General features: G+C 39.6%; 1 long non-coding RNA gene across 1 annotated transcript; it reads right to left on the bottom strand.

Moving 5' to 3' along the window:
- Positions 1-6,341: 6,341 nt before the first annotated feature.
- Positions 6,342-12,306, bottom strand: LOC130904811 (uncharacterized). The gene is made up of 3 exons (XR_009060909.1): positions 12,080-12,306; positions 9,944-10,043; positions 6,342-6,828 (listed from the first exon to the last, which is right to left on the bottom strand). It is a non-coding gene; the product is annotated as an uncharacterized LOC130904811 (long non-coding RNA).
- Positions 12,307-12,584: the final 278 nt, after the last annotated feature.

Below are 12,584 nucleotides of genomic sequence, written 5' to 3'. Positions count from 1 at the left end.
AGAAGTCCAACTATGCTCATTACATGGCATTGATGGTAATAGACATCCAATTCATTTAAACTGAGAAGACTGGCTGTGAATGCTCATGTTTCAGTGCCATTGACAACGTCCAGTCCATTTTGAGTCAAAACGGATTGGACATCGAGCGCAGTCAATGGCAGCCAAAGAATTAAATGAGTGCCCTGTAAGGGTCAGAAAAAAAAAATCATAATTCGTGTATGAAAGCGTGAAAAACACTGTTGATTTTTGGGGTGATTTTTTTTTCTGTTTTCTGTTGACTACAACAGATGCAACTAAATGAAATAACAAAATGTGCTGCAGAGCATCTGGAAGTTTGTTCTTTGCTGGGGAACCACAGCTTGACATAAAGACCTTAAGAGGTGCTCATTCATTTTGATTAACACAGTCTTACATATTCTCATAACATGCTAGATTCTCTTTCTACTCAGGGGAGGAGAAATAGAACCAGTAGAAAGTTGTTGTTTTTTCGTTCCATATGTTTTCTTCACTTCCACTACAACACATGATTACCTGAATATTTTTTGTTCTGTGTTTTTTGAGTGAAAGAACATCCACAAGCAATGAACAGTTCATTAACTGTTTTCGCTCGAGGGATTCTAAAAGGCCCTCATAAGCCAAATGAAGTCAGTAAATAAACATGTTTGTTGTCAGATCTCTGGAACAGCTTGAGAGGCTTTCAGCCCACCATGTGCGTGAGGAAGGCCGATAAGGGCGGCGCGGCGCAACAATGAGCGGCAAATTGGCTTCTACAAGTTGCGTAAATTGACTAATGAGTGTGCCTTTGCTACATCAAGACTGCATGAAACCACAAAGTTTTGACAAAGACATCACGGCCAACCCAGGTGGCAGGATTAACATCATAATACAAGTTTGAGGTGGTTTATTATTTTATGCAAATACCTCAAGAGTCACCTCCGATAACCACGCGACTCCCCCGTAGCCCGGCAGTCAATCAAGGCGCAAATGACAGCAAATAGCAGGAAAAGACCAAAGCTGTCAACACACGATGCGCCTGTTTCATTTCACAACTTTGCTGGATTAAAATGCTTTGCTGAAAAAGCCCTTCCTCGACCTGTTGGCCATAAAGCAACACTACAGGAGAATGGAAAACATGAGTAGTAGCAACGGGATTGGTACTACTCCAAGCTAAAGCAATCGATCAGTCAAATTCAAAATAGAAAAAAGGGGTTAGGTATCTGATTTTTTTTAACCAAAAATTCAATTTGTCGTTTTTCCCAATGGTTTTCCCCCGCACTTTAAATTTTTAAGGAAACAATAAGGACAAAAGACACAGTAAACTCAAAACAAGTTTAACCAATTGTAGGCCACTCATGGACTCCCGCTGACGACCGAATGCCATTGAAACATGAGCATTCATTGACAGTTTTCACACTTTAAATGAATTAGATGTTGTTTGTAGTCAATGGCAGGCAGGCAACGAATTAAATATTATTAGATTTTTAACAAAAACTGTTTATAAGGGGGTCATAACGAGAGTATATTTCTGTTTTTATTCATTTTAATCATATCAATCAGATATTTAATAACATTTCGTTCTTTTATAATTGCGTTTATTCATTAAATATATATAATTTCTTTATTTTTTTAAATTTGACAATGATGAATAACAACTGAAACCCGGACCGAGTCCTCCCAGTTTAAATGAATTGGACATCCATCCTTGTCAATGACAGTCAATGAGTTAAATACTTTGAAAATAAAATTCAACTTTAGTGTTGTTATCACTATTTTTATTATTATCTGTTATTCCTCTCCGCACCCCCTTTTTTTAAACTAACATTTTTAGCCCTTTAAAGGTTCGGGCCTATTTTGTCCAATTTTGCATGCCTTTGATGTTGCCTTGACATTTTAAAGAAAAAATTGTTCAGAATGGCCTGGTTTGGTTACTTTTTCATGACACCATAACCTTCATCTCCAAACTGTTGTTTTCTTCGTTGACATTATGATCAACAGTTGGGGCCCAAAAAGACAACAACAACAAAAAGATTTGCAAAATTTGTAATATTGATGTCCCAATGACAGCCAACATGCTCAACGGACCGTTTTGATGCTTGCTACTCATTCAACTTGTTAAGATAAACATTCAACAGAAAAACATGAGACTGAATAGCTTCATAATTAAGTATAAAGAGAAACAGCAGGTATGGTCATATATAGTACGTTTTGTCCTTTCTACATACTGTGGTCAAAACAGGTTATATGCAGTAGACCAACAGTGCAAAATTGCGAATATATACTGTATATATATATATATATATATATATATAGACAGTAAGTAGGGCAAATAAGTATTTAGTCAACCACCAATTGTGCAAGTTCTCCTACTTGAAAAGATTAGAGAGGCCTGTAATTGTCAACATGGGTAGACCTCAACCATAAGAGACAGAATGTGGAAAAAAAACAGATTATCACATTGTTTGATTTTTAAAGAATTTATTTCCAAATTAGAGTGGAAAATAAGTATTTGGTCACCTACAAACAAGCAAGATTTCTGGGTGTCAAAGAGGTCTAACGTCTTCAAACAAGGTCTAACGAGGCTTCACTCATTACCTGTATTAATGATATAATACAGGTAAAAGACACCTGTCCGCAACCTCAGTCAGTCACACTCCAAACTCCACGATGGCCAAGACCAAAGAGCTGTCGAAGGACACCAGAGACAAAATTGTAGACCTGCACCAGGCTGGGAAGACTGAATCTGCAGTAGGTAAAATGCTTGGTGTAAAGAAATCAACTGTGGGAGCAATTACTAAAAAATGGTAGACATACAAGACCACTGATAAGCTCCCTTGATCTGGGGCTCCATGCAAGATCTCACCCCGTGGCGTGAAAATGATAACAAGAACAGTGAGCAAAAATCCCAGAATTACACGGGGGGACCTAGTGAATGACCTACAGAGAGCTGGGACCACAGTAACATAGGCTACTATCAGTAACACAATGTGCCGCCAGGGACTAAAATCCTGCACTGCCAGACGTGTCCCCCTGCTGAAGAAAGTACACGTCCAGGCCCGTCTGCGGTTCGCTAGACAGCATTTGGATGATCCAGAAGAGGACTGGGAGAATGTGTTATGGTCAGATGAAACCAAAATAGAACTTTTTGGTAGAAACACAGGTTCTCGTGTTTGGAGGGGAAAGAATACTGAATTGCATCTGAAGAAAACCATACCCACTGTGAAGCATGGGGGTGGAAACATCATGCTTTGGGGCTGTTTTTCTGCAAAAGGACCAGGACGACTGATCTGTGTAAAGGAAAAAATAAATAGGGTCATGTATCGAGAGATTTTGAGTGAAAATCTCCTTCCATCAGCAAGGGCATTGAAGATGTGACGTGGCTGGCAGCATGACAATAATCCCAAACACACAGCCAGGGCAACAAAGGAGTGGCTTCATAAGAAGCATTTCAAGGTCCTGGAGTTGCCTCGCCAGTCTCTAGATCTCAACCCCATAGAAAATCTGTGGAGGGAGTTGAACGTCCGTGTTGCCCAATGACAGCCCCTAGCCATCACTGCTCTAGAGGAGATCTGCATGGAGGAATGGGCCAAAATACCAGCAACTGTGTGTGAAAAGCTTGTGAAGAGTTACAGAAAACATTTGGCCTCCGTTATTGCCAACAAAAGGTACATAAAGTATTGAGAAGAACTTTTGGTATGGTACTTTTTTTCCGCCATGATTTGCAAATAAATTCTTTAAAAATTAAACATTGTGATTTTCTTTTTTTTTTTTCCCCCCACATTATGTCCCTCATGGTTGAGGTTTACCCATGTTGCCAATTACAGGCCTCTCTAATATTTTCAAGTGGGAGAACTTGCACAGTTAGTGCTTGACTAAATACTTATTTGCCCCACTGTATATATAAATATAAATTATATATATATATATATATATATATATATATATATATATATATATATATATATATAGAGTGTGTCACAAAAGTGAGTACACCCCTCGCATTTCTGCAGATATTTAAGTATAACTTTTCATGGGACAACACTGACAAAATGACACTTTGACACAATGAAAAGTAGCCTGTGTGCAGCTAGGATAAAATAGAGTTAATTTATTTTCCCCACAAAATAACTCAAAATATAGCCATTAATATCTAAACCCCTGGCAACAAAAGTGAATACACCGCATGGGAACTACATACATCCCTAAATTGAGGAGTGCTGTCAGCATTGCTGCAGAAATTGAAGAGGTGGGGGGGGTCATTCCCACCACCATGCTTGACTGTAGGCAAGCATGGTTCGTCGCCGCCATACATGCTTGAGACCATCGGAACCAAACAAATTAATCTTCGTCTCATCAGACCATAGATATGGTTCCAGTAATCCATGTGCTTTATTGACATGTCTTCAGCAAACTGTTTACGGGCTTTCTTGTGTACCGTCTTCAAAAGAGGCTTCCTCCTGGGGTGACAGCCATGCACACCAATTTCATGTAAAGAAGGGTGTATGGTCTGAGCACAAACAGGCTGACCCACCACCTCTTCAATCTCTGCAGGAATGCTGACTGCACTCCTGTAATGAGTCACATGGCATTTTGGAGGGAAAATGACGAGCAGTACTTAATTTGGACATTTAGGGATGTGTGTCGTTCCCAGGCGGTGTACTCACTTTTGTTGCCAGGGGTTTAGATATCAATGGCTATATTTTGAGTTATTTTGAGGGGAAAATAAATTAACTCTATTATATAAGCTGCACACAGACTAATTTTCATTGTGTCAAAGTGTCATTTTGTCAGTTTTGTCCCACGAAAAGATTTACTTAAATATCTGCAGAAATGTGAGGGGTGTACTCTTTTGTGATACACTGTATGCATGCATGGATGCATGCCATGCCATGTCGCGCCGTGCCGTACCGTACCGTACCACATAACACACAAAGGTTTGGAGCATATCTCTTTGTGACGTTAGGTATTGCACCCATCACCTTTTCAAAGCATTATACTGTACGTACACGATCAAGTTTCTCGAAAAAACACATTTATAAACAAATTGAAAAGATTGATTGTGAAAAAAGTATAACATTGAAAGAAAGTATTTTAAAAAGCAATAAACTAGTTCAGTTCAATTTCTTCAGGCATGCCACTCAGTTTCGTCCTGGAACAGGACACAGGGCTACGTCACACAGCCCACACTACCAGGGGGTGTCCCCCTCCTTCCGCCCCTTGCACAACGCTGTCACTCTTCTCACTTGCTGCCTCATCCGAAGAAAACGACGACAAATCTGGTCCATCCTTTTCCTCGAGTTGATGAAATAACGCAATTGCTTGCGCTAAATTTAGTTTGCGATTCATTCCATATGTTTCACAAAGTCGCTCGCTCAATCCAACCGGCCATCGCTCGCTACCTTGCCTCCCTCTTGTTAGATGGCGCCTCGCTTGGCAATATTAGGAAAGTTTTCGGATGACGTCCTTCCTTAGTGACCTCACAATGGCTCCTGGGATATGTAGTTTTTGGTTGTGCTTTCCGTTTTGAAAAAGGACAAGAAATGATGGAAATATGGACATAAACAGATGCTCCATGCAACGTTTTAAGGTTTATTTATGAGGGCAATAAAACTATAAAAATTAAAAAATCTCCCGTTTTACTTGGTCGATTGACTTCAAGTAAAAACGGGCGTGGACTGCAATTTCTGCACTTTCAAAGGACACCAACCAGCAGCACGTGGGTGACGTAATCACAGTGTGATGAGGCTTCAAAGATGGAATGCGCGCAGGACATGTCGACGCATGCGTAAATGTGTCGCTGCAGACACGTTAGATTTTAAAGGGTTAATAGGTATGTAGCATCGACTTGTAGGCCACATTTGTATTCCAAATGTCAATTTATTGAATAACTGGTTGCTAGATTTCCTTTTTGCCTAAAACAACAACCCGAAAATTAAAAAAAATAAAAAATAAAAATAATTTGCAATAGAATAAATAACACAAAAAAAAAAACCACACAATTTTTTTCATAAAATTGACTTATCGCCCATCCCTAGGTTAGAGTGGTGCCGGTAAAGGATGGGAGTAAAGTTCAGAGGAAGCTACAGGTGTGGGGAAGAAAAAACAAAATCACATGGCAAGTCAAACAAACGCATCTCCGCTGATGGAGATTGATAGAGGGTCTGCATTCCAATCCATGCTGGAGATTCCTACTGCATCACCCCAGGTCCTCCGCGTCCGCTCGCTGCTGCTGTCGTGGCCAAACATCTGGATGGGGAGAGGAAGCCACAGAGAGGAGAGTGGAGGGTGAAATGAGGGGTGAATCAAGGGAAGAAGTGAAAGTCACTGTTAAAACGTACACCGTGTTTATCTTCGGGACTCCTGCAGAGGAGGGGTTTCACATAGGGTGGAAAAGTTCACCGCCTCAATCCTCATCTTCATCTGTTTCACCTCTTTTCAGTACTGCTCTAACATGTTCCAGGCAACTGGAGGTCAGAGGCTGCAGCAACATTGTGTCTAATGTTGCAGACAACATCTAACGCTCCGCTATCCCATGTCCTTGTTCACAGAGTTTAAGCCTACTAAAAATGTTGAATTTTTATCATTTGTCCTCTCCCAACTGGGAGTCATAAACCGCTGATCCGAGGGCACTCTGGGGTGGAGAAGTCTGTAAAAGGCTGAGGCGGCAGCTCTGATGGTACTCCCAACAGATGAGCTTGAGTAATAGAGATACATTTACACACATGGCACCTTGGGAGTATTTGATCCCTGAAAAACAGTGCAAGGCCTGTGGAGGACACGCTGTGTAAATTTCTCTCCCGTGTGCCGTATCCTTTGCAACAGCAGCCACAGCTTGTAAAAAAGTGGGGGGGACATGACAGGTGCCAAAGTTAGGAATGTGGGGAAAAGTGCAAGGTGAAATATTGTCTTGTTGCTGTTCACTTTATTTTTGTTTTTTTAAATTGTGCGTGTGTGTGTACAGTACTTTTTTTTTTTTTTTAAAAAAGAACAAATATAATTATTTGAAGCATTGTTACTATTTTTACGTATTTTTCGGACCATAAGTCGCACAAGTCAAAAAATGCAATCAGGGCCGGCCCAGGCCATTTGGGGGCCCTAAGCAAAATAATGCCAAGGGGCCCATATTTTTGGCCAACCATTTCGTCACAGTTTACTGTGAAACCCATACATGCAATCCAATCCATACGTCCATATTTTGTATATTAATCATATTTTGTTGCACTGCATACTTCAAACTTCTCACCCCAAATGACATGTAATGACAAGAAAATGGACGTTTGCACGGATAAACGGCAATGCGCGCCACATTATTCATGATGCTCAATTAACAACGTATAAAATGAGGTTACCAGATTGGGGGCCCCCTAGTGGTCAGGGGCCCTAAGCAGCTGCATCGTCTGTGTATAGGCTGGGCCGGCCTTGTGTGCAATGAAGAGGAACATATGTTGGCGTATAGGTTGCATTTGGGTTATTTTATTAGAGCCCAAGAACAAACATTACACATTATATTTATAACAATTAAAATGGAGAAAAAGGTTAATTACTAGGCTTCTATAAATGTAACATATTAACCCTTAATAGCACTGATGTCAAACTGACAAAGGGCCAAGTGAGCGCAGGTTTTCTTCCCAACCAATGAAGAGGACACCTTTTAACCAATATGATCTCTTACATGGGTAATCAGTTAAACTTTGTCAGGTGCTGCTTGTTTCAACAGAAAATTCATTGGTTAAACTGTTTGCGCTGTATTGGTTGGAACAAAATCCAGCACCCACTTGTCCCTTTGTGGAACTGGTTTGACACCTATGCTTCATAGGGTTAATGTCTATTTTAGATCATTTAAAAAACAAAACAAAAAAAAGGCCAGGCATCCGCGTTTGTCAACATCACATTTTGTCAGGTAATGCATATGGCGGAAAACACAGACAAGACTGAAAAAGCAGTTTCTGTTCTTGCACCCTTCTTTGAAATAAACTGCTGTACTTTAAGCCAAAAGAACTGTTGTGTTTGATAGAACAATATGTCTATATGCTGCCATAGTAGATTCATGGCGCATTAAGCCCCCGAACTATGTCCGTTTTACCCTGGAAACCCCCATTTACAGATGTCGCGAAACCGCTTTTGTTTCAACCCAGCCAGAAAAAAAAGGTAATTAATTATAATTATTATTCAAAATGTCTGTCATTTTTAGCTTTGAATCATTGATGTGTAATATTTCGTTTAAAAAAAATAAATAAATAAAAAAAACGACTTTAAAAAATTATTCACTCACAGATTTTAAAGTTTTAAACAAATTACGTCTCAATGAAAAAAATAGCGTCTGTAAAAAAGTCACCAAACATAGAAAAATTGAGAGAAAAAAAAACGCTAAAAAGGGTACATATATGAAAACGAACATCTCATTACTCCTTGATGTCTGCAATTTCTGCATCGCTACCCGTTATATTACCATGTTTCACCCATAAAATCCCCCAAAAATCCGTCTGTGGCCATTTACGTCTGTGTCTTGACACTCGATGATACATGCTATATGGAGTTTTTGGATTGAAACGAGGTAAGTATGCAATAATATCTCGTTAAAATCATGGCGTCTTTAATTCTGCTCTCGCGTGCTCTCACTTCCAGTTAGGGTTTTGCTGTTTAAAAAAAAAAATGTTTCTTTAAAATGCCCTCCTGTTCAAAATGTTTCTTACCCCAGAAAATTGACATTTTAAGCTTTCCAATGATGTATCACATGTGCATATCGGACAGTTTTGAAATCTGGACAAAGTGGGGGTCTCAGAGCGGAACTTCAAGTCACCAAGTGTTTTCCGCCATATGCTAGGGCTGTCAAACGATTAAAATTTTTAATCGAGTTAATTACAGCTTAAAAATTAATTAATCGTAATTAATCGCAATTCAAACCATCTATAAAATATGCCATATTTTTCTGTAAATTATCGTTGGAATGGAAAGATAAGACACAAGACGGATATATACATTAAACATATGGTACATAGGTACTGTATTTGTTTAGTATAACAATAAATCAACAAGATGGCATTAACATTATTAACATTCTGTTAAAGCGATCCATGGATAGAAAGTTCTTAAAAGATAAATGTTAGTACAAGTTATAGAAATTTTATATTAAAACACCTCTTAATGTTTTTGTTTTAATAAAATTTTCAATCAAAAAATAAACTAGTAGCTCGCCATTGTTGATGTCAATAATTACACAATGCTCATGTGGTGCTGAAACCCATAAAATCAGTCGCACCCAAGTGCCAGAAGAGGGCGACAAAACAACAAAAAAACACAACAAGTGGACATTACTGTACTGTCATTTTAATCTGTTTAAGCGGGGCATGTGCGTTAAATGGGTCAAATATTTTAACGTGATTAATTTAAAAAATTGAAATACCGCCCGTTAACGCGATAATTTTGACAGCCCTAATACATACATATATATTTTAAATTTTTCATCATAATTGCATATTTTTACATTTACACATGATTTTTATGAATAAATGTATACATTAAAAGGATGTGAATAAAAACTTAATAAAATGGAAATGACTCTAGTTATGGCTCCATGAAACTCTTCAAAGTGTTTTTTTTTTTTTTTAACTTTCATTTTTAATTTCATAGTGTTGAACCCATTGCCTGCCATTGACAAGGATAGCCATCCAATTCGTTTAAACTGGGAGGAATGGCTTTGAATGCTCCTGATTCAGTGCCGTTGACGGCGCTAAACGCCCAATTAATTTTCCTTTGGAGAATGCATGACTGAAGTCATACATTAATAGTTTTCCTCTATTTTAAAAATGTGAGCTTTTTTGATTAACACAAATACAGCATTGTCCGAATTACTTTAATGACCCAATATTGCAGTCAAGCTGGTATTTTCCGCCATTTTTTTACATGGTTGTGTGGGTGGACAGTGCTTGTGCGAGAGTGTTTTTACTGCTTTGGCAGAGAGGAGGATTTATTTGAACAGATGTGAACTCCCAGTGCCAGGATGACCTCAGGTCCTACTTGGCTACATTGCAGCTGATCTCTCCACCCTGGAAAAATAACACACGCGTTAGCAGACTGACCTGGGGAAGAAAACACTCACAAACAACAGGAAAAACTCGGCTACTCCGCATTCTCGTTATTCAATCTCACCAAGACATTTTCAGTAGTGCTGAGCGGTAAGGCCAAGAAAATTAAATCTCAGATTTTTTTCACCGGAAATTTGATTAGCGAATTCCCCAAGTTTCGTTTTTTATAAGTAGACAATACAAACAAAAGAGAGAGAAAGCGCAAAACAAGTTTGACCCTTGACAAAGCACTCGTTAAACTCATTGGCTGCCATTGACGGCGCTTGACGTCGCCCTTCCCCAGGGGCAGACTGGGACTAAAAAGCAGCCCTGGACTTTGACTCAGCCCAGCCCACAAGAATCGCTATACGAAGAGAAACACAGACCCCCTAAGGGGATCCGGGGGCATGCCCCCCCGGGGAGAATTTTTTTTTTTTTTTTACATTTTATTGTAAAATGCATAATTTTCGTGCACTTTGAGAGAAAATGAAGAAAATGTGTCTAGACTGTGACTGACTTGGGGCGCTCAAAGTACTGCAAGGCTGAACTGGAGTTGGATTCATTTGATCAACCTGAATAAACAAACGAAATAATTTATTTTTCAAAGCAAGTTTTATGTATCCAATTGATTATAATATATCTCTTTATATCTCTGTCTATAAAATGACTTCATTGTTTATGCCATAATTCAGTGGTCTCCAAACTATTCCACATAGGGCCGCAGCGGGCGAAGGATTTCATTCCAACAAAACAAGACAACACCTGTCCACCAATCTGGTGTCTTACAAGTGTAATCTTTTGATTGAAGTCAGGTGCTGCTTGTTTTAGCAGAAACTTCATTGGTTAAACTGTCGGTACTCGATCGGTTAAAACAAAAACCAGGCCCCACAGGACCGGTTTAGAGACCCCTGCCATAATTAATCTTGCCATACAAATAATAAATTTCAATGAAAATACAATAAACATTTCAAGACAAATCCTGTATACATAACCTTCATTGGAAAGTATTAACCAGAAAACAAAACGATATATAAATGATTAATAATATATATAACACCAATTTAACTACCTAAACTTTAAGGTAAAACCATTTATTTTATTGATATTTTGTTACATTTCTTCTGAATTAATATTGCTGCTGCGTGTGCATACGTTGTTTTACAGCAAAAATATTTTTCTTAGGAGAGTGATAGTAGGACTAGCATACTGTAACTTGACACGATTGCAAATGGGTACATGGGCTAGCTGGCGCTAACCCTTTAATGGTCATTTATTTCATTTAAAATGTAGCTACCTGGTGGATAACAATTGCCAGTATACCGAGCAAGTAACCCTCTTCATCCCTACTTACTTTCCCAGCGCTTGTCTGGGGAACTTCCATATCATTACCCCCCTCCCTCTTCTTTTCTCTCTCCCTGCACCGGCTGCACATCAGAGCGGCTGCCGTTCCCACACTCACCATCGCCGGGGGCTGGGCTGTTGACTTGTTACCCGACGTGGCCGTTGCAGCCAGACTGCTGCTTGCGAAAATATTTGTCAACTTATGACATTTTAATGCTTCGCTCTCCAGTTTCTTTAATTTTTTTTCTCCCTAACCTTCTCCGCGCCTTCTCTTTTCTTTTTTTGCCACCACCATCCATATTGACGCTCGTCGCTATTTTGCTTCCACAAGGAACCAATGAAGGCTACTCTGTGCTTTCTTCGTTCTTAGATTGGCGGTGAACAGCCAGGCGCATTGCTGCCACCTGTCGGATTGAATGCGAACTGTAGATAATCAGAGGATAGGGGGGATAAAAACAGTGATGTATAATGAATGGCGGCCGCCGGCCGTCCAGGGCACCGGCCGTTCTGTGATCCTCCAGAACCCACATATTACCAGTCCGCCCCTGCCCTTCCCAGTCAAAATAGTTGGTTGCTAGATTTCCTTAACTAAAAACAAAACGAATTAATTATTTTTTGAGTCATTTGCAATAAAAACTCATATTAATTCATAAAATCGATTTATCGCACAGGCCTACCTTCACAGTGTGCGCCTTGCTGCATTAACTCTCCTGTCTTGAAGTAACCAAACCTACTGTAAAACCAGAAGTATCCTCCTCTCAGCAATAAATGACAGTAGATTTATACACTCACCTAATAGAAAAATGAGTCTTTTATACTAAACTGACATTCACAGAACTGAGCGGAGCATTTGGAGACTGCAAAAGCTGTAAAGCCAAAAATGTATATGCCACAAAGATATAAACGGGAGGTCAAAGCCGGAGTGAAGCGTGGCAGGTCGACAAGGATGAAGAGACAGCAATGTTTAGAGAGAAGACAGGGGAGAGCTACGCTAATTTATACCCTGATAATTGGAAACAGCAGAGTCCCGCACCTGAACCGCATTCTCGGCCCCTGTGGCCAGCGCTTCAGCTCGGACAACGTGGGAGGGTGATGAAGTCCAAGAGGGGGGGTCAGAGAGTTTGGAAGGGATGGAAGTCAGTGTCAATGGCAGCCTTGTAGATTCTGGGATAGAGTCGTGTG

This window comes from Corythoichthys intestinalis, chromosome 16 (assembly GCF_030265065.1).
Source record: "Corythoichthys intestinalis isolate RoL2023-P3 chromosome 16, ASM3026506v1, whole genome shotgun sequence".
Classification (NCBI taxonomy): domain Eukaryota; kingdom Metazoa; phylum Chordata; class Actinopteri; order Syngnathiformes; family Syngnathidae; genus Corythoichthys; species Corythoichthys intestinalis.
Note: the sequence above shows the minus strand (reverse complement) of the source record. Positions and strands in the feature narration are given on the sequence as shown.